The following is a 20846-nucleotide window of genomic DNA, read 5'->3' on the forward strand; positions in this document are numbered from 1 at the left end:
CCTTTCTCTTCGAGGTCATACATAATGTTCGAATACCATATATATTCCAGAATCCTTTGCATATCGGCGTTTCACAATGTGGTCCTGTAATTTAGTCCATTACTCCTAATCACTTTCTTGAATATTGGTGTGAGCTGTGCAATTTACCAGTCTGTTGCATGCCTACCTAGCAAACAAGATTTCAAACGGCTGTAGCACGAAAACGGTACGTTTCCAGACATGGGTTCCTATTCAAAATACTATGTGTTCTCTCCCCTCTACAAGTCCTAGGAGTTTGTAAATGGAATTTCCCAAGACGTTTTACATCTACATCTACATCTACTTGGATACTCTGCAAATCACATTTAAGTGCCTGGCAGAGGGTTCATCGAACCACCTTCACAATTCTCTATTATTCCAATCCCGTATAGCGCGCGGGAAGAATGAACACCTACATCTTTCCGTACGAGCTCTGATTTCCCTTATTTTATCTTGGTGATCGTTCCTCCCTATGTAAGTCAGTGTCAACAAAATATTTTCGCATTCGGAGGAGAAAGTTGGTGATTGGAATTTCATGAGAAGATTCCGTCGCAACGAAGAACGCCTTTCTTTTAATGATATCCATCCCAAGTCCTGTATCATTTCTGTGACGCTCTCTCCCATGTTTCGCGATAAAACAAAACGTGCTGCCTTTCTTTGAACTTTTTCGATGTACTCAATTAGTCCTATCTGGTAAGTATCCCACACCACGCAACAGTATTCTAAAAGTGGACGGACAAGCGTAGTGTAGGCAGTCTCCTTAGTAGGTCTGTTACATTTTATAAGTGTCCTGCCAATAAAACGCAGCCTTTGGTTAGCCTTCACCACAACATTTTCTGTGTGTTCTTTCCGATTTAAGCTGTTCGTAATTGTAATACCTAGGTATTTAGTTGAATTTACGGCTTTTGGATTAGACTGATTTATCGTGTAACCGAAGTTTAACGAGTTCCTTTTAGCACTCATGTGGATGACCTCACACTTCTCGTTATTTAGGGTCAACTGTCACTTTTCGCACCATTCAGATATTTTTTGTAATTCGTTTTGCCTTTTTGTTTGATCTTCTGATGACTTTATTAGTCGATAAACGACAGCGTCATCTGCAAACAACCGAAGACGGCTGCTCAGATTGTCTGCCAAATCGTTTATATAGATAAGGAACAGCAAAGGGCCTATAACGCTACTTTGGGGAACGCCAGAAATCATTTCTGTTTTACTCGATGACTTTCCGTCAATTACAACGAACTGTGGCCTCTCTGACAGGAAATCACAGATCCAGTCACATAACTGGGACTATATTCCATAAGCACGCAATCCCACTACAAGACGCTTGTGTGGTACAGTGTCAAAAGCCTTCTGGAAATCCAGAAATACAGAATCCATCTGAAATCCCTTGTCAATAGGACTCAGCACTTCATGTGAATAAAGAGCTAGTTGTGTTTCACAGGAACGATGTTTTCTAAACCCATGTTGACTGTCTGTCAATAGACTGTTTTCTAGGAGGTAATTCATTATGTTCGAACACAATATATGTTCTAAAATCCTGCTGCATATCGACGTTAACGATATGGGCCTGTAATTTAGTGGATTACTCCTACTACCTTTCTGGAATATTGGCGTGACCTGTGAAACTTTCCAGTCTTTGGGTACGGATCTTTCGTCGAGTGAACGGTTGTAGATGACTGTTGAGTAACGGAGCTAATGCATTAGCATACTCCGAAAGGAACCTAATTGGTATACAGTCTGGACCAGAAGATTTTCTTTTAATGTGATTTTATTTTATTTTATTTTTTTTGTTTTTTGATTTATTTTAAAGTGATTTAAGTCGCTTCACTACTCCGAGGATATTTACTTCTACGTTACTCGTGTTGGCAGCTGTTCTCGATTCGATTTCTATGTATGTTATTTGAACAGTCAACATCAGTAGAGTGCGCCATGAGGAAGTCTGTAATCTCTCACATAGAAAGCATAGGATATTACCTCGCAACTGATTTTGGGTTCTGGTAAAGAGCTTCGAGAGTGGCGAGGACGGAAAATATGACAAAGCTGCGGCGAGTGTCGACACGAGGAAAGGTGCTGGCGGTGCTTGGCGTCGGTGACAGGGAGGTACTCCTTTAAAAATACACGGGGAGAAATAATGCGATATTATAAATGAAACAAGAGGGACGTGGTCTGGGCGGGTAGCCCGTCCGTCGGAAATGAAGTTGTGAATAAAGTATGAGCGCGCTGCGCCCAGGCCGCTAAACAGTTTAGTCCGGCGGTAGAACTGCAATTAGCGGCCGGAATGCGCGCCAAATAAACAGCAGGCCTGCCCTGTCGTCTTAATTATCGCCGGCACCGCCACCGCAGCCGCCCCCGCAGCCGCCGCCGCGCAGATTATCAAAAATTACGGCGCGTGCGGAATGACGAAAATGAATTATTAATGAGAGCGCAGTGGCCGCACCGCGTTACGCGCCTCGACAAGTCTCTCTCTCTCTCTCTCTCTCTCTCTCTCTCGCTCTCTGGCTGGACTTCATTTGCCAGCCTCGAGGTCCGACCATTCCGGGGTCCGGCGCTGCATACTCCACAACTACTGCGTAAGCTCGCAGATGTCGTGCGTTCCATATTGCCAAAATATACACACAAGCATTTATTCATGCTCTCCCGAAACAGACCGGAGCGCTGTCGTGTAATTGGCTGAAGCAGTCGGAACGGAACCAGCATTCTTTTTGAGAGGGTACTTAGTCAGCATCTGAAGGGATGGGGATGATGCTACACTTAAAGGAGACATTGAAGAAAACATTGAAAGTACGCTGGAGAAAATAGAACGGAAAGTGAAAAAGACTTTGAAGAAAACAAAAATTTTGGTAACCGGTATTAGAACTAATGTAGTGGACGAGCGGAGGGATTATTGTGTATGTCATTTATACAGGGTGAAAAGTATTTAAACCGTCAAACTCTGGGAGGTTGTAGGGGACATCAAAACAAATATTCATCCCTAATGTCATTTTTTCCTACGAGGATTATTTAAACCGTTGGAGGCCGTATTACGCTCTTCAGTTGTTAGAGGCCGTATTACGATCTTCAGTAATTAGAGGGCGTATTACGCTCTTCAGTTGTAGACAACTGCTGTCCACCAGTGTAGTAGTTCATTGTCTCTGTTTACTAATGGAGCGAAACACCTGGAGTGAGTACACTGATATGGTTGGTGCGTACTACATAGCGCACCACAACGGACAAGCTGCACAGCGGGTTTATCAACAACAATATCCTAATCGCCGTATCCCGCGTCATACGACCTTTGATGCTGTGTAGCAACGTCTGCGTGAGACCAGGTCATTTAGCAGATTACCTGGACAGGGATGCCGTCGCACGGTGAGAAAGTTGCAATTTGAGGAAGATGTCTTGCACCATGTGGAGCGGGATCATTCAATCAACACTCGTGCTATTGCACGTAACATGGGGACGAATCAGACGAATGTAAGAACAGTCCTTCGAGATAATTGTTACGTTCATTTCACTTACAGCGTGTCCACAACCTGGAACCAGTTTATTATCCATCCAGAGCACAGTTTTCTCAGTGGTACCTGGAACAGAGTGAAATGCATCCTAAATTTCCATCCTCTGTGTTGTTTAGCGATGAAGCAACGTTCGGGCGTGATGGAGTCTTCAACATGCACAATTCGCATGTTTGGAGTGAGGATAACCCACATGCCACGCTTACTAACGCTCATAAAGTGCGGTTCACGTTAATGTGTGGGTCGGTGTTGTTGGAGACTGTTTAATTGGGCCGTATCTGCTACCTAGTTGTTGTCTCTTAGTCATAAAAAAATGGAAAAGTGTTTGTTGGTTTAATTAATTTGCCGCCAGAAGAATCTTCCTCTACCGGTTTAAATACTCCTCATAGGGAAAAATATTTGTTTTGATGTACCCTACAACTTCCCAGAGTTTGTCGGTTTAAATACTTTTCATCATGTATATAATATCTGAATAGCAAAAGCAGCTACTGCACTGAGAGAATAAAAAGGAGTTCACAACTTAAAAAAATCTGTTATAGTTAAGCACGTTGCTGCAGGAAAGGAAACTCTGAAAATAAAGGTCTGAAACTCCATTCATTTGAAATGTGGATTTGGGAAAGTGTTGTGAGGATTTTATTGGATGAAAAAGTGAAATAAATAAATAAAAACAAAAAGTAAATAGAACAGTCCTGGAAAATATACGAAAAAAACATCTTTGTTGGCCAAAATAAAACACGTGAATGTAAGATACTGTGGGCTTATCATGATAGCCTAAGACTTATTAGAAAGAGCTGTAATGCTCGAAAGAATGCAAGGTCAAATGGGTAAAAAAAACAAAGGAGAAGGTGGACCGAGGAAGTGAAAGACAGCAACAGCATGACCACGGAAGAGCTGAGGATCAAAATAATGTCCAGGTGTATGCAACGGCATTGTTCATCATGCCTCCAAGAGTCGGAAACGAGTTAATGGATCAGTTACATCCGATCCACTGCACTTCGAAAAACAACAAAGAATATGGAAATAGAAAGTTTATAAGAAGGAAGAAACGCTTAGTAATGCAGACCATAATATAGAACGAGTCAGGAGAACTGAGACAAATCCCTCACAGCGATCAGTATTGGGTCCATTTTTATTCTTTGTATACCAGCCATGTGTGGTAATGTGGATTATTCTTACGGGAGCCGGCTGGAGTGGCCGAGCGGTTCTGGGCGCTACAGTCTGGAACCGCGCGACCGCTACGGTCGCACGTTCGAATTCTGCCTCGGGCATGGATGTGTGTGATGTCCTTAGGTTAGTTAGGTTTCAGTAGTTCTAAGTTCTAGGAGACTGATGACCTCAGATGTTAAGTCCCATAGTGCTCAGAGCCATTTTCATTGAAGGGTTGATCTTCTGTCACGCCGAACGATTCTCTTTAGTCGTCTTTGGTCCCGTTCTTGCAGGATCTTTTTCCGGCCGCAGCGATGTCGGAGATTTGCTGTTTTACTGGATTTCTGATATTCACGGTACAGTCGTGAAATGGTCGTACGGGAAAATCTCCACTTCATCGCTACCTCGGACATGCTGTGTCCCATCGCTCGTGCGCCGACTGTAACACCACGTTCAAAATGGTTCAAATGGCTCTAAGCACTATGGGACTTAATATCTGAGGTCATCAGTCCCCTAGACTTAGAACTACTAACTAACCTAAGGACATCACACACAGGATTCGAACCTGCGACCGTAGCAGCAGCGCGGTTCCGGACTGAAGCGCCTAGAACCGCTCGGTCACAGCGGCCGGCCCACGTTCAAACACGCTTAGATCTTCATAACCTGCCATTGTAGCAGCAGTAACCGATTTAACAACTGCGAAGGCCACTTGTCACATACAGGCGTTGTCGACCACAGCGTCGTATTGTGCCCGTTTATATATCTCCGTATTAGAATGCACTTGCCTGTACCAGTTTCTTTGGCTCTTCGATGTAATTATTCACTTGTAGGCTTACCTTTGTATTTGTTTGGACTAGAAGAGTAAGGCCCGTTAAGTCACGGCGCTGCTGGTAGGGTGGTGAAAGCTGGCGGTGCGGGGTTTGGACGGGGGAGGGGAGGCGGCTACAGCTCCTCAGGGCTGTGCGTGACCGCAGCGGTATTTTCAAGGCGCCCCGCAATTTGCTTCCGCCGACGCAATTAATATACGGCGCGCGGCCGATACGCTGCGCCGTTATCAGCCAAGGTAGCGGCTCGTTTCCCAAGAGTAGCCCCCGCTCGCCGGGCGGCGAGGCGTTCGCCGACGCTACGCTTCCGTTGGCACGTCAGGAGCGGCGGTAGGGGGGCCGCCGCCGCGCACACAGGCCTCCAGCACGCGATCGCAGCGGATACTATTCTTGCACCTCTGCTGGTATGAAGTGTCATCAGAAAGTTCCCTAAATTTGAATTTTGAGCGCAAATGTTTACCAACACATTGACACACCGCTAGATGTGTTCCCACAGCAGTTGCGACTGAGTGCTTTGTTTAGCTTTGGTTACGAGAGTGCTTACACTCCAAGCAAAAAAATTAAGGAAACCGACGCATCACCATAAAGTTATCCGAATATGATGGAAAATGGTAGATGTGCTGTACATGTACAGACAAACAAATGATTATACACTACTGGCCATTAAAATTGCTACACCACTAAGATGACGTGCTACAGACGCGAAATTTAAACGAGAGGAAGGAGATGCTGTGATATATAAATGATTAGCTTTTCAGAGCATTCACACAAGGTTTCCGCCGGTGGCGACACCTACAACGTGCTGACATGAGGAAAGTTTCCAACCGATTTCTCGTACACAAACAGTAGTTGACCGGCGTTGCCTGGTGAAACGTTGTTGTGATGGTTCGTTTAAGAAGGAGAAATGCGTACCACCACGTTTCCAACTTTGATAAAGGTCGGATTGTAGCCTATCGCTATTGCGGTTTATCGTATCGCGACATTGCTGCTCGCGTTGGTCTAGATCCAATGACTGTTAGCAGAATATGGAATCGGTGGGTTCAGGAGGGTAATACGGAACGCCGTGCTGGATCCCAACGGCCTCGTATCAGTAGCAGTCGACATGACAGGCATCTTATCCTCATAGCTGTAACGGGTCGTGCAGCCACATCTCGATCCCTGAGTCAACAAATGAGGACGTTTGCAAGACAACAACCATCTGCACGAACAGTTCGACGACGTTTGCAGCAGCATGGACCATCAGCTCGGAGACCGTGGCTGCGGTTACCGTTGACTCTGCATCACAGACAGGAGCGCCTGCGATGGTGTACTCAACGACGAACCTGAGTGCACGAACGGCAACACGTCATTTTTTCAGATGAATATAGGTTCTGTTTACAGCATCATCATGGTCGCATCCGTGTTTGGCGACATCGCGGTGAACGCACATTAGAAGCGTGTATTCGTCATCGCCATACTGGCGTACCACCCCGCGCGATGGCATGGGGTGCCATTGGTTACACGTCTTGGTCACCTCTTGTTCGCATTGACGGCACTTTGAACAGTGCACGTTACATTTCAGATGTGTTACGACCCGTGGCTCTACCCTTCATCCCATCCCTGAGAAACCCTACATTTCAACAGGATAATGCACGACCGCATGTTGCAGGTCCTGTACGGGCCTTTCTGGATACGGAAAATGTTCGACTGCTGTCCTGGCCAGCACATTCTCCAGATCTCTCACCAATTGAAAACGTCTGGTCAATGGTGGCCGAGCAACTGACTCGTCACAATACGCCAGTCACTACTCTTGATGAACTGTGGTATCGTGTTGAAGCTGCATGGGCAGCTGTACCTGTACACGCCATCCAAGCTCTGTTTGACTCAATGCCCAGGCGTATCAAGGCCGTTATTACTGCCAGATGTGGTTGTTTTAGGTACTGATTTCTCAGGATCTATGCAACCAAATTGCGTAAAAATGTAATCACATGTCACTTCTAGTGTCAACAACGCGCTGGAATGCCTCTGTCCCTTATGCAAACAGTTACTCGGCTTGGCATTGACTGACTGAGTTATTGGACGTCCTCCTGAGGGATATAGTGCCAATTCAGTCCTACTGGCGCTTTACATCGTCAAAATCTAAAGACGGTTGTAGGGCCTCGTCCACAATGCTTCAAAGATTCTCAACTGGGCAGAGAACAGGCGACCTAGTTGGCCAAGGTAGGGTTTGGTAAGCACGAAGACAAGCAGTAGAAATTCTTGTATAGTGCGGGCAAGCGTTAGCCTTCTGAAATGTAGGGCATGGATGGCTTCCCATAAAGGATAACAAAACGGGGCCATTAATACCGTCGACGTACCACTGTGCTGCAAGGATGCCGATGTTGACAACCAGATGGGTCCCGCTATGAAAAAAATGACACCTTAGACCATCACTCCTTACTGCTGGGTCGTGTGGCAAGCGACAGTCAAGGTGGTATCCCATCACTGTCCGGGGCGTGCCCAGACACGTCTTCGGCATGGAGTAGAATTTTTATTAAAAATGAAATTCCTCCAGCTGTACTGAAGATCTTTTATTTACTTCGCTACTAGTTTGGCGTTGCGTCAACGTTATCTTCAGGCCCGTACACTTTGCTGAAATCAGTTGTGTGTGTCTCAGTCTAGAAGTCCACGGTGAGATCAACACGTGCTGGGTGGAGTATGTGTTGATCTCACCGTGGACTTCTAGACTGAGACACACACAACTGATTTCAGCATACGGGCCTGAAGATGGCGTTGACGCAACGCCGAAACTAGTAGCGAAGTAAATAAAAAGTCTTAAGTACATTTGGATGAATTTAATTTTTAATAAAAATTTTACTAGCTGTGTCCCACCTTCATCCAGTTCAAATATGGATGTACGAAGATGGAGTAGGATTGTCTGAGTGATGAGTCCCGTTTAGAATTGAGCCCCGATGTCCAGCGTCCATCCCATTCGGATAATTCCTTTCTGGCACGTCGTTTTTTTCTTTTTTTTAATTTGTCTTACCTGAAAGAGCAATGAGTCTGTATAACGTTTTGTTTTAAACTTCGGAAAAAGCGCTACAGAATCGCAACAAATGTTGAGGAAAATTTTCGGTCAGGCATAGGCTCACGACTGGTGATATGTGTTTAAAAAACGGGCGAACATCGACTAAAGATGATGATTGTTCCGGTCAGCCGAAAACTGACATCACACCAGAAAACGTTCAGATACTGCGGAATCTGACTCTGAAAGATCGTAAACAGGCATTCTATCAGCTCAGCAAAATCTTGGGAATAAGTTGTGACACGTATGGCCTTATTCTCTAACAAAAATTGAAGATCGGAAGGTCTGCTGGGAAGTATGTGATAAGATTGCTTCAAGGCGACCAGAAGCCAGAGGTCGTGGAGGTCTGCAGGGAACTTCAAACAACTTCTTAAACACGATCACAGTTTTAATTCAAAGAGAAATAGCTCGACAAGTCAACAGAAACGTTATGCTCATGTTGATCAGGTTCTCCTCTCTTATATATTGAAGGGACTGTTTATAAAGACTTCGCCCCTCTTCGTCAGACTGTAAATAAAGAGGACAATTCTGTCGTGATGTTCAGATACGTTGAGGAATCACATGAGGACAAAACATTCGCAAAAGTATCGTACGAACGACTGAATACTCCAGCATGATAATGACGCATACGACGTGTATTATTCAGGCAGTTTTTCGCCCCTCGCCGTACTCACCCAAATCAACTCCTACTGACTTCTTTGTCTTCTCAGTTATCTTGAAAGGGCGAAGATTTGATCCAGTAAAGGATATTCAAACGCAATCACAGAGGGTGCTAAACGCCCTAACAAAGAAAGAGTTCCAGGGTGCATTCATTCTGGAAGTGACAGGAAGCCTGGGATCGGTTTATTTGCTCCCATGGGGGACTGCTTTCAAGGTGATAGCACAGAATAAGATCTTGTCAACAATAAAATGTACTAAATACTGTAACATTTCATTACTGAAAATATAATTATATTATCTTGATATGCGAACATTAAACAAAGGTCTTCGTTTACAAAATATGCCGATTCACATGCGATGTGTTATGACAGAGAAAGGAGCCTGTGACCAATGGAGACGTGTTAGATATGTGAGGAACTGTAGTACATTCCTAGACTTATCATCTAATACTGGTTTTCAAAAGTTTGTAATTTGGTTTAACTGAAAATGTTTTGTGAAGGAAGTGCTCCACAGCTCGTAAAACGTCATAGTTCGGCCTCCAAGAACTACTAGTAACTACTTGTTTATTCACAACTGGCTTCAATTTACAGATTACCATCATGTATCTCAAAGTATTTATGACAGATTAAAACTTTGTCTTCAAACACCATAAAATCCATCGACATCACTACTGTCAAGCAGTAAGGTACATTCGAACAATAGAACAAGTTTACTGTTGTCAGCCACTATTTATATCCGGAAAGTGTTTCGAAGGTTTAACCTCCATCATCAGTTGGATATACATATATGTCAAACTAACGCATGTAAATCCACCTGATGATGGAGGTTTAAACCTTCGAAACACTTTGTGGGTATAAATAGTGACTGACAACAGTAAACTTGTTCTTTCATTCGAATGTACGTTACTGCTTGACAGTAGTGATGTTCGATGGATTTTATGGTATTTGAAGACAAAGTTTTAATTTGTCACGTAAGCTGTTATAAATATCTTCGAGATACATGATGGTAATCTGTAGATTGATGCCAGTTGTGAATAAATAAGTAGTTATTCTTCCCAGGCACTGTACGTGAATGGAAAGGGAAGAATTCTTATAAATGGGAAGAAGTCTTAAAAAGTGGTGTAGTGAGATGTATCACTGCCATGCACTTCACAGTGGTATGCAGAGTATGGCTAGACGTGAAAGAGGCAGTGCGCTGTGGCACCGCTCGCGCAGAAGAACTCACCTTGGAAGTGCTTAGGGCGAGGCAGCTGCTCCTGCAGCGTCGGCCACCTGAAACAAAGGATGCGGCAGCTGTAGGTCAGCGCGTCTTTTGTCAGCAGCGGCACAGGCGCAGAGATAGGCGACAGCAGGCGTCAGCGTCAGCGGCGCAGATAGGGCGCCGGATTTGAGCCGCCCTGATCCTGGGCTTAGCGGCAAGTAATGCGCCGTGACGGGTAGGCACGGCCGCCCAGCTGTGTCTGAGCCCCACGCCGCGCGTTCAATGCGCCCGCCCGGTCGGCATTTCGCTGCCGACTGCTTCACTAGCGGCCTAATTGACCAGATCTGTTCCCCCTCCCTGGAGCAAGGCATCCACAGTGCAAGAGCCATTCTCAAATGGCATCGAAGCATACTCTCAGCTGTGCGGATGTTGCGGCAGTCGCAGGAAAGTAAAAAGGCACGAGTACAATTTGTTCACCGGGGGTCCAACTCGAGCGTTAAGCCTAGTTTATATGACGACAATGGGTTGCGCCACTCGTTGCGTGGAATGAATTGCACGCAAGTGGTTTCATATATGACTGTAGACACGTCGACACCAGTATACACGTCAGTTTCGTCGTTTTGTGGGTCCCTGAGTCGTGTCAAATGAAAGTTTTGGCAGCTGCACGTTGCACGAGTTGTGATGGAGTTAAAGCTTTATTGATTGGCGACTCCATGCCGTGTTGTGTGCACCACGACCAAATAGTGGATAGAATTGGAAGGAAAATCAGCATTGGCCGTATTTTGTTGTTTTATTGTCAGCAAAATCGATTTTCGGTCACTTACTTAGTGACCATCCTCAGTGCTCTAATACACAATTAAAATTGGTAGGCACTGGTATCAAGCTATAACCATATGCTTAGAGCGATCACGTGATCGCTCTAAGCTTGTGGTTATAGCTTGATCCAGTGCCTACCAATTTTGATTGTACATTACAGCACTGAGTATGGTCACTAAGTGACCGAAAATCGATTTTGCTGACAATAAAACAACAAAATACGGCCAATACTGATTTTCCTTCCAATTCTAGAGCTAAAGCTTGTTGCGTGGAATCACTGAATAAGAAAAAAATAAGAAACGTGTTTCGATTCGTGACTGGATGAAGAAAAGACGTCAGCTCGGTTGCTCAGCATCCTTGCTGAAATAATTTATAACAGAAGATCCAAGAAACTCTTTTAATTATCTTAGAATGTCACTAGTACTGTTCACCTTTCTCCTAGAGCTAATTACGCTATAAGGAATAAAGGCAGTGTAATACATAAAGCACTGCCGCCAAAACTGAAATTACATATCATATTGCGTGCATTGCAATCGACAGCACTCGGCATGCTGTAGGATACGGTTTTAGTTGTGATGACGCTATTTCATTAACACCAATAATGATTAACATTAATAGTAATAATTAGTAACATTAGCAACAATAACTACTCGAAACAGGCCGCATTAAGAAGAGAATTACTTGCAAACTACTCTCTTGAATAGAGATCTTTACAGTAGCAATATTTCAAAATTCTAACATATGTGAATGGGGAGCAGTGCAGTGACGTTTTAAATAGATGAATATTGAATAAAGAATGCAGCTTTTTGAATTTGTATAGCCTTCCCTTCTGTCAACAATATTCCTTAACAAAGAGTTGACCAACTCGAACGATGGGATTTTAGTCTTGTAGACGAGAACTTTGCCACAGCTAGAATTACACTTGCTTGTATTTTTCTTAATTCAGTTGTATATGTGCTCCTCACTCAATAAATTTTGCCCTGCAGCTCAGATATTTTCAAATCATCTATGTTATGATCGCACATGACGGTCTCAGCGGCACCAATATGTTGCTTATTTTTGTAATCAGCATCACTGAAATCCCACAGACACATATGCAAAGCATAGATACCCAAAAAGCCAACATTATTCTCCGTTCCCCACTTCATACTTCAGTTTGTCTGCACTCTACGAACACACAACTGTGAAACAAGCACTGCACAATGGGATGGCCTTGATCATCCAAAATGGTCACATAATCCTTGCAGCAATGTGACGTTGCAGAGAAACCATTTGGCCCATGGAATACTACGATGTGACTACTCATATCATCACCAAACCCCCGCCATGATTCACACTTAGGACGTAAACTCGACCCGAAGCTGGAAACACTGTGCAGGATAACTCATGCGACCAAATGACTTTCTCACCTTTTGCGGCTTCGACGCCACTTTCCCCTGTTACGAACATTTGCATCAGTGATGATTAGTTTTGGAATTCCAACTTGCTCTGCAATTACCATATTATGGAGATCCTTTCGTATTGCTTTGAGGCTGACAGTGTTAACAATTGCGAAAATCAGTTCCTCAGTGGCTTTTGCGGTGCTCGTCTCCTTATTTTTCGTCACAATCCTCTTGAATAACGGCCTGTCTCGGTCACTCAACACACACTTTCATCCGCGTTGTGACTCAGCTGATAATGTTTTTCCGCTTTCCCTGTATGAGGTATAAATCTTCTATAAGGTGCCTCTTGAAACACCAAATACTTCGGCTGCCTTTGCTACGGAAGCACCTACCATACGAACTGCCCACGTACAAATTTGTTTAGCTCCAACATAATGCACTCGCAACTACACAGAACACTTTCCAGACCACGAATGAGGCTTGTAAAGTATTGAGGATATTGCACAAGTACCGTTCGTGGCCAGCTACAACAGCGCAGCCCGCATTTACGTCCAAGAACGCGTTTTTCCATATTTTTGTCCAACCCCTGTGTGTGTATTGCGTTTGGGGGAGGATGTGTGTTTGTGTGTGTGTGTGTGTGTGTGTGTGTGTGTGTGTGTGTGTGTGTGTGTGTGACGTGTGACGTTGCAATTCCGTTTTAATTGTCAATGAAACACGAGACAGCACTCACACGGCAATATTCGCACAAAAGAGATGGGAAGGTATCTAACAACGAGGATATACGATGTTAACATTGCCAGCTACTGCGGAACTAAAGCAACCGTTAATACCGCTTTATGAAACCTTGACTCGGAGACTATTGTGTGTTGACTACTGCTCTAAAGCAGCAGGAGACGACGGGAGCGCAAATGTACACACAGTACTGCACTGGTAGTTTCGGCCGCAGCCCACCAATTACCACAACCTGCCATTTCGCGTCGCACTGATTTATGTAACGATCCTTGTCATGTTAAATGTCCCTCCGAGCCAGCGGCAACGCAGTTGAGGTTCTGTCGCAACTGTGAGTGGGTAAGCAAGCATTGTACGCTTTGTGGCCAACTCTACTCCCGGTTTTGTCCTGTGTACAGCTCCACTGTCGGTTCAGCTTCGTCGTTAAGCGTAGCATAATTTATTACAGACCTGGCTCAGTTATTTCCCCGGTTAATGACTCCAGAAAGCGTAGAACACAACAGCCGCTGAATTAATGACCGCTGCGTGGACATCACCTCGTTCAGAGTAATTATAGTCATGACAATCAAGAAAGTCTTGTGACACGTAAAGAACTTATTCACATTATTTCGTCTAAATATGAAACACAGTTGCTGGGATTCTGACAGAGATTATCTTTTACCTTTCACGGAATTAAGGAAATAAGATACTTGTGTAGTTCCTAGACAAGTATTTCATTTTTAAATGAAGTAATTGGCGAGGCGTTGGATGTAAGAGAGTGAATAAGAAGGGAGCGTGACTGCTCACGGCTGTACTGAAAAGACCATTCAGGTATTCATGATGAACAACTAAATCGCTAAGAGAAGACGGAATTTGATTATACGAACTCCTGGTTGCTAAACCAGTCTGTCCACCAGTCCTGCGTCCCTGTATTCGTTGTCAGAGAGACTCAGTCGCCAAAGAACTAAGCGCCGATGGGTACTCTTTTGATACCTTAGCCCTTTTGCAACAACCATTACTGGAACGTATGCCTAGCGATTATATACCCGATGGGCCTATTTTCATACATATTTTTGCTTTTAGAAACTTATCAAATTGTAGCATCGAGGACGAAGTTTTGCCGGAACAACAAACATACAGTTATTAATAATCCACCTATAATGCTGCTAAATGATCTGTTAAGGAAATCACAATATTGTGCAAACAAAGAACCGTAGGCTGCAACTCGCTGCTCCTCCGTATCTCCAGATAGTTCATTCAGAAACGTCAATCTAAATCCTTTCACTTTCAAATTTCAAATCTTTTTTTGAATGAGCCGCGAATTGTTGAGAGCGGTTCATGAAGTATGCTTGTCGTCAGCTTCATAGCTGGTATACAATTAAAATAAGTTTTTATTTCCGCTATTGTGCAAAGTGAGCACGGTATTGGAACATCTCGGTCACCCAGTGTATAAAATCGCACAGTGACGTAGGCTCTCTACTGATAAATCGTAACAACTTGATTAATTTTCGGTCGTCATACTTATAAATTAGTGCTAGAACTGACATCCACTGGTCGTAATGGTATGGTCAGGTACACTTCTCAGACTTTCACCGCTATACATCCGTGTAATAGAAGTTTGATATAGTTTCTTATTCCATTTTTAAATCATGGAATCACTTTTTATGTGCTGCAGTCATTTCCTGTGATTACAAAAATTACTACAGAAAATTAAGATTTTTTTCAAATGTGAAATCTTGTTCGAAGGTACAACATTGTCATATACCTAGGAACAGATATTCTATTGAAATTTAAAAGCGTTGCGGTCGAGAAAATGTTAACACCGTATTTAATCACCCATTTGTTGCATTATTACTTTACTACACACCAAGAAGTAGTATTTGAAATCAAATTAAACAGAAGCATTATCAAAAAGCAATTACAAGTTAAATACTTTTTGGACCTGAAGCTATTGGAAACTAACAAAAATTTCCATTTTCAAGGTAGGAAAATTGTTAAAACATAATAACAGCAAGTATCACATATTCCGTGGTAACGATCTTCCTCTGTTTCAAGGTTCAAGATGGTGCAAGACCGACGAAGTATGACTTTGTGCCCACATGTTACTAAATAGTTCTAAAAATATGTAGCATTTTATTCGCCACAAAATTTTGTACAAGAAGAGTTAGCTATATCTTCAAAGTACACTGAGGAACCAAAGGAACTGGTACACCTGCCTAATATCGTGTAGTACCCCACGAGCACGCAGAAGTGCCGCAACACGACGTACTATGGACTAGACTAATGTCTCAATTAGAGCTGGAAGGAATCGTAACCATGAATCCTGCAGGGCTGTCCACAAATCCGTAAGAGTACCACGGGGTGGAGATCTCTTCTGAGCAGCACGTTGCAAGGCATCCCAGATATCTGTGGAGCTTTGTGGCCAGCGGAAGTGTTTAAACTCAAGAGAGTGTTCCTGGAGTAATTCTGTAGCAATTCTACATGTGTGGGGTCTCGCACTGTCCTGCTGGGATTGTCCAAGTCCGTCGTAATGAACTATGGACATGAACAGATGTAGGTTATCAGACAGGATGCTTACATGTCACCTGTCAGAGTCGTATCTAGACGTATCAGGGGTCCCATGTGACTCCAAAGGCATACGTCACACACCATTAAAGAGCCTCCACCAACTTGAACACTCCCCTGCTGACATGCAGGGTCCATGGATTCGTGAGATTGTCTCCATACCCTCAAGCGTCCATCCGCTTGATACAATTTGAAACGAGACTCGTCCGACCAGGCAACATGTTTCCAGTCATCAACAGTCCAACGTCGCTGTTGACTGGACCAGGCCAGTCGTAAAACTTTGTGTCGTGCAGTTATCAAGGGTGCACGAGTGGGCCTTCGGCTCCAAAACCCGATATCGATGATGTTTTGTTGAGTGGTTCGCACGCTGCCACTTGTTGATGGCCTAGAATTGAAATCTGCAGCAATCTGCGGAAGGGTTGCACATGGGTCACCTTGAACGATTCTCTTCAGTCGTCGTTGACCCCGTTGTTGCAGTATCTTTTTCCGGTCGCGGCGATGATGGAGATTTGATGTTTTACCGGATCCCTAATATTCACGGTACACTCGTGAATTGGTTGTACAGGAAAATCCCCATTTCGTCGCTACTTCGGAAATGGTGTGTCCCGTCGCTCGTGTGCTGGATGTATCACCAAGTTCAAACTCACTTATATATTGACAACCTGCCACTGAAACAGCGTCAGACACTTGTTGTCTCATACAGGCATTGCCGACCGCAGAGCCGGATACGCCTGTTTACATATACCTGTATTTGAATACAGATGCCTATACTAGTTTCTTTTGCGCTTCAGTGCAGTTTTATGATATGAGACAGCACGTAAAAGTGCAGAACTCGGAATATTTTCAAATGATGCACAAAACACAGCCTCATGGCTAGCAACATCACAAAACCGTAGAAAATAGTGGAAACTGGTTCTGACGGACTCAAGTGCGGATTCTTCCACTGTGATTCTAAAATCAGTCACCATACTGAAATACCGCCCAAAAAACAGCATGAGTTTCTATCGTCCAATTGTAATAGCCTCTCACACTGTTAATGGCGAGAAAACCAGTGAACGATAGGAGTTAAAGTCAAATTCCGTGAAACTTCTGAACTTAGTATCAAATATAGTTCACTATTACTTCTGGCTCTTACAAGCACACGGTTAAAGAGCCTCCACCAACTTGAACACTCCCCTGCTGACATGCAGGGTCCATGGATTCGTGAGATTGTCTCCATACCCTCAAGCGTCCATCCGCTTGATACAATTTGAAACGAGACTCGTCCGACCAGGCAACATGTTTCCAGTCATCAACAGTCCAACGTCGCTGTTGACTGGACCAGGCCAGTCGTAAAACTTTGTGTCGTGCAGTTATCAAGGGTGCACGAGTGGGCCTTCGGCTCCAAAACCCGATATCGATGATGTTTTGTTGAGTGGTTCGCACGCTGCCACTTGTTGATGGCCTAGAATTGAAATCTGCAGCAATCTGCGGAAGGGTTGCACATGGGTCACCTTGAACGATTCTCTTCAGTCGTCGTTGACCCCGTTGTTGCAGTATCTTTTTCCGGTCGCGGCGATGATGGAGATTTGATGTTTTACCGGATCCCTGATATTCACGGTACACTCGTGAATTGGTTGTACAGGAAAATCCCCATTTCGTCGCTACTTCGGAAATGGTGTGCCCCGTCGCTCGTGTGCTGGATGTATCACCAAGTTCAAACTCACTTATATATTGACAACCTGCCACTGAAACAGCGTCAGACACTTGTTGTCTTATACAGGCATTGCCGACCGCAGAACCGGATACGCCTGTTTACATATACCTGTATTTGAATACAGATGCCTATACTAGTTTCTTTTGCGCTTCAGTGTAGTTTTATGATATGAGACAGCACGTAAAAGTGCAGAACTCGGAATATTTTCAAATAATGCACAAAACACAGCCTCATGGCTAGCAACATCACAAAACCGTAGAAAATAGTGGAAACTGGTTCTGACGGACTCAAGTGCGGATTCTTCCACTGTGATTCTAAAATCAGTCACCATACTGAAATACCGCCCAAAAAACAGCATGAGTTTCTATCGTCCAATTGTAATAGCCTCTCACACTGTTAATGGCGAGAAAACCAGTGAACGATAGGAGTTAAAGTCAAATTCCGTGAAACTTCTGAACTTAGTATCAAATATAGTTCACTATTACTTCTGGCTCTTACAAGCACACGGTTGAAATCACAATTCAACCTGTCCTACACGCAAGTCCATTACCAGCGACATTTTTCCAGTTATATGAAATCAGTGCAAAATATATTTAGCGTAACTTACTCGCGATATCATTACGTCTCTCTTCTGCCAACTAACTGTTTTACGTCCACTTTAATACCCGCAGGTGATCAAGTACCTCGTGCCTACAGTCCGACTCAAGACTCGCTATATTCCCTACTGCCCACTCAAACAGTAGCTATTGACCGCACTGGTCGCGCTGCAGATCAAAGAGAATCAACGACGGACTTGCTCTGGGAAGAGGCAAATAGCTTAACTGAACATAATTGTTGAAAGAGGACAACTTCGTTACGTACAGGTTTTTCCATGAAGAACTAGACAGCACTTATTGCGGGTGGCAAAAAAGTCAACACCGGAGCAGCTCATGTTGTAGCACCAGTGCAGCTATTCTGCCGTGTCCAGAACTGGATTGCTATTACTATCGTACGTAAAAAACGTCTGTAGCGTAACTGGAGTCGTCGTCTCGCTTCGCTAGGCGGTTATTGAGATCAACTGCGAGTAAACACAATGGCGTGTCGCGTCCTGGGCAGGCGATCCATTTTCGTGAGAGCCGCAATTAAGGCAGGACCGCGGTCCTGCAGCGGGTACCAGTTCTCACTGCCCGCCGCGCTTTTTGCTCGCCAGGACTTATTTCCGACTGTTATGTTCCTTAATAAACGAATGGGAGTGATACATCAAACAGTGTTAAAGGGATTCTCGCAAGGCACGGTTCCCTATTAAAATAAGAGGATCGTAAATTGCGAACGCCGCTCTCACGGTAATGAGATATTCCGTCGCGTCACAAATAAGGCTTTTCCCGCGTGGATGAGTTAGTACGTCCGCTATTTACGGTTTGATTCTTAATTTAATTACAGGCGGGGCTCGGTCGTGTAGTAGGTTCCACTGGAGGTGGCATCTGGATAATACTCGCTGTGGTAGACCTGCACACAACACCCGACAGAGTAATTTAACAAGTACCACTGTTAATATCAATACACCTATAATCATTCATTAATTACATAACTGCAATAAAGTGGTTTCAACGAACAGTATTGGGCAACCCTTCCCTATATCTACATCTATACTTCGCAAGCCACCATACGGTACATCACGGAGGTGCACCTTTTACCACTGATAGTTATGTCCTTCCCTACCCGCCAGGGTAGCCGAGAGCTCTAACGCGCTGCTTCCTAGACTCGGGTAGGCGCGCCGGCCCCGGATCGAATCCGCCCGGCGGATTAACGGCGCGGGCCGATGTGCCGGCCAGCCTGGAAGTGGTTTTAGGCGGTTTTCCACGTCCCGCTAGGTGAATACCGGGCTGGTCCCCATGTTCCGCCTCAGTTACTCGGCTCAAAGACATCTGACCACATTCGCACTATTCCATGGATTACACTCGACGTAGACAGTTGGGGTACACTATTTATCTTGAAGCCTGTACAGTCAAGAGAGATGTTCTCCAATTGTGGATTAAAGTTAAGTATTCCAAGAACTACGTTCTTTTCTTTATGGGATAATTACTTTATCTTGTTCCAGACCTCACGCCAATCTGCGTGAGCTTAACACCGTGCATTTCGGCCTCCTCTAGCAACACGGTGTTGGCTCTTCTGCCAGCACTTCAATAACTGTTCTCAAACGCACGTGCTTTCAAACAGAGATGACATATATAACGTTTTATTGTGGAGCAAGGGTTATTTGTCTCTGGGAAGGTGTGATTTGTACAAGTCCAACAAAGAGACATGATCAATTTTTTCTTTTCGTTGGATGTGAGACTGCAACTCAGTGCACTCCATCTGAAAATCTTGTGGCAACGTATTTATATTTTTTGTAAAACGTGTCGCATAAATACAAAAATTTTGATTATTTCTTAGGAAAATACTGAAGTCGATTTTCAAATTCTTGCATCACATCGAAAGCTATTGCTGTGTATTTCAACCTATCTTTAAAATTACGTTTCAGTTTATCATAACTTTATATGAACGGAATTTTATAGAATTTGCTTTTTACCAATCGTGTGACAGACGCTCTCTTGTTGGGCCGCATTAACACTTGCTTTGAGCCGCATGCGATCCGTACGCTGCGCATTTGACACCCTTAGTCTATATGCTTTCGTATCTGGCCTAAATTGTCCTGTCTTGGCGGTCCTTATGCGAGACGTATTTTGGTGGCAGTATAATCGTTGTGCATTCTGTCGAAAAAGCCGGTTCTCTAAGCTTCGTTAACAGTGTTTCGCGAAAAGAACGCCTTTTTTTCTCCAGGGATTCCCATTTGAGTTCGCGGAGCGTTTCCATAATACTTTCGTGTTTATCGAATCTACCGGTAACAAACGTAGCAGCACGCCTCTGAACTGCTCCCACATCTTCCTTTAATCCGAACTGTTGGGGAGTACAAAAACTAGAATAGTACTCAGGGTTGGGTCGTATAAACTCTCCATCCATGCAACCGATCTTGGGTATGTGCTCGATACATTTCAAGTCTGTTTGCAACGTTACAGTTACATGTTTAATCGACGTAGCTGTGTCACGCAGCACAACACGATTACTGTATGCGAACATTACAAGGTTGCCGGCCGCAATGGTCTAGTGGTTCTAGGCGCGCAGTCCGGAACCGCGGGACCGCTACGGTCGCAGGTTCGAATCCTGCCTCGGGCATGGATGTGTGTGATGTCCTTAGGTTAGTTAGGTTTAAGTAGTTCTAAGTTCTAGGGGACTGATGACCACAGATGTTAAGTCCCATAGTGCTCAGAGCCATTT

The 20846-nt window shown here is 44.2% G+C and overlaps 1 protein-coding gene across 3 annotated transcripts in view; it reads right to left on the reverse strand.

The window, feature by feature from the left end:
• Positions 1 to 20846, reverse strand: part of LOC124794698 (irregular chiasm C-roughest protein) — a 1925819-nt gene that overhangs the window by 836136 nt on the left and 1068837 nt on the right. For all 3 annotated transcript variants that reach the window (XM_047258262.1, XM_047258263.1, XM_047258264.1), the window contains exon 3: positions 10410 to 10456. The gene's annotated coding sequence lies outside the window, so the exon portion shown is untranslated. The remainder of the gene's footprint in view (positions 1 to 10409; positions 10457 to 20846) is intronic.

The sequence above is a fragment of the Schistocerca piceifrons genome, chromosome 4 (genome assembly GCF_021461385.2).
Source record: "Schistocerca piceifrons isolate TAMUIC-IGC-003096 chromosome 4, iqSchPice1.1, whole genome shotgun sequence".
In the NCBI taxonomy this organism is placed as follows: domain Eukaryota; kingdom Metazoa; phylum Arthropoda; class Insecta; order Orthoptera; family Acrididae; genus Schistocerca; species Schistocerca piceifrons.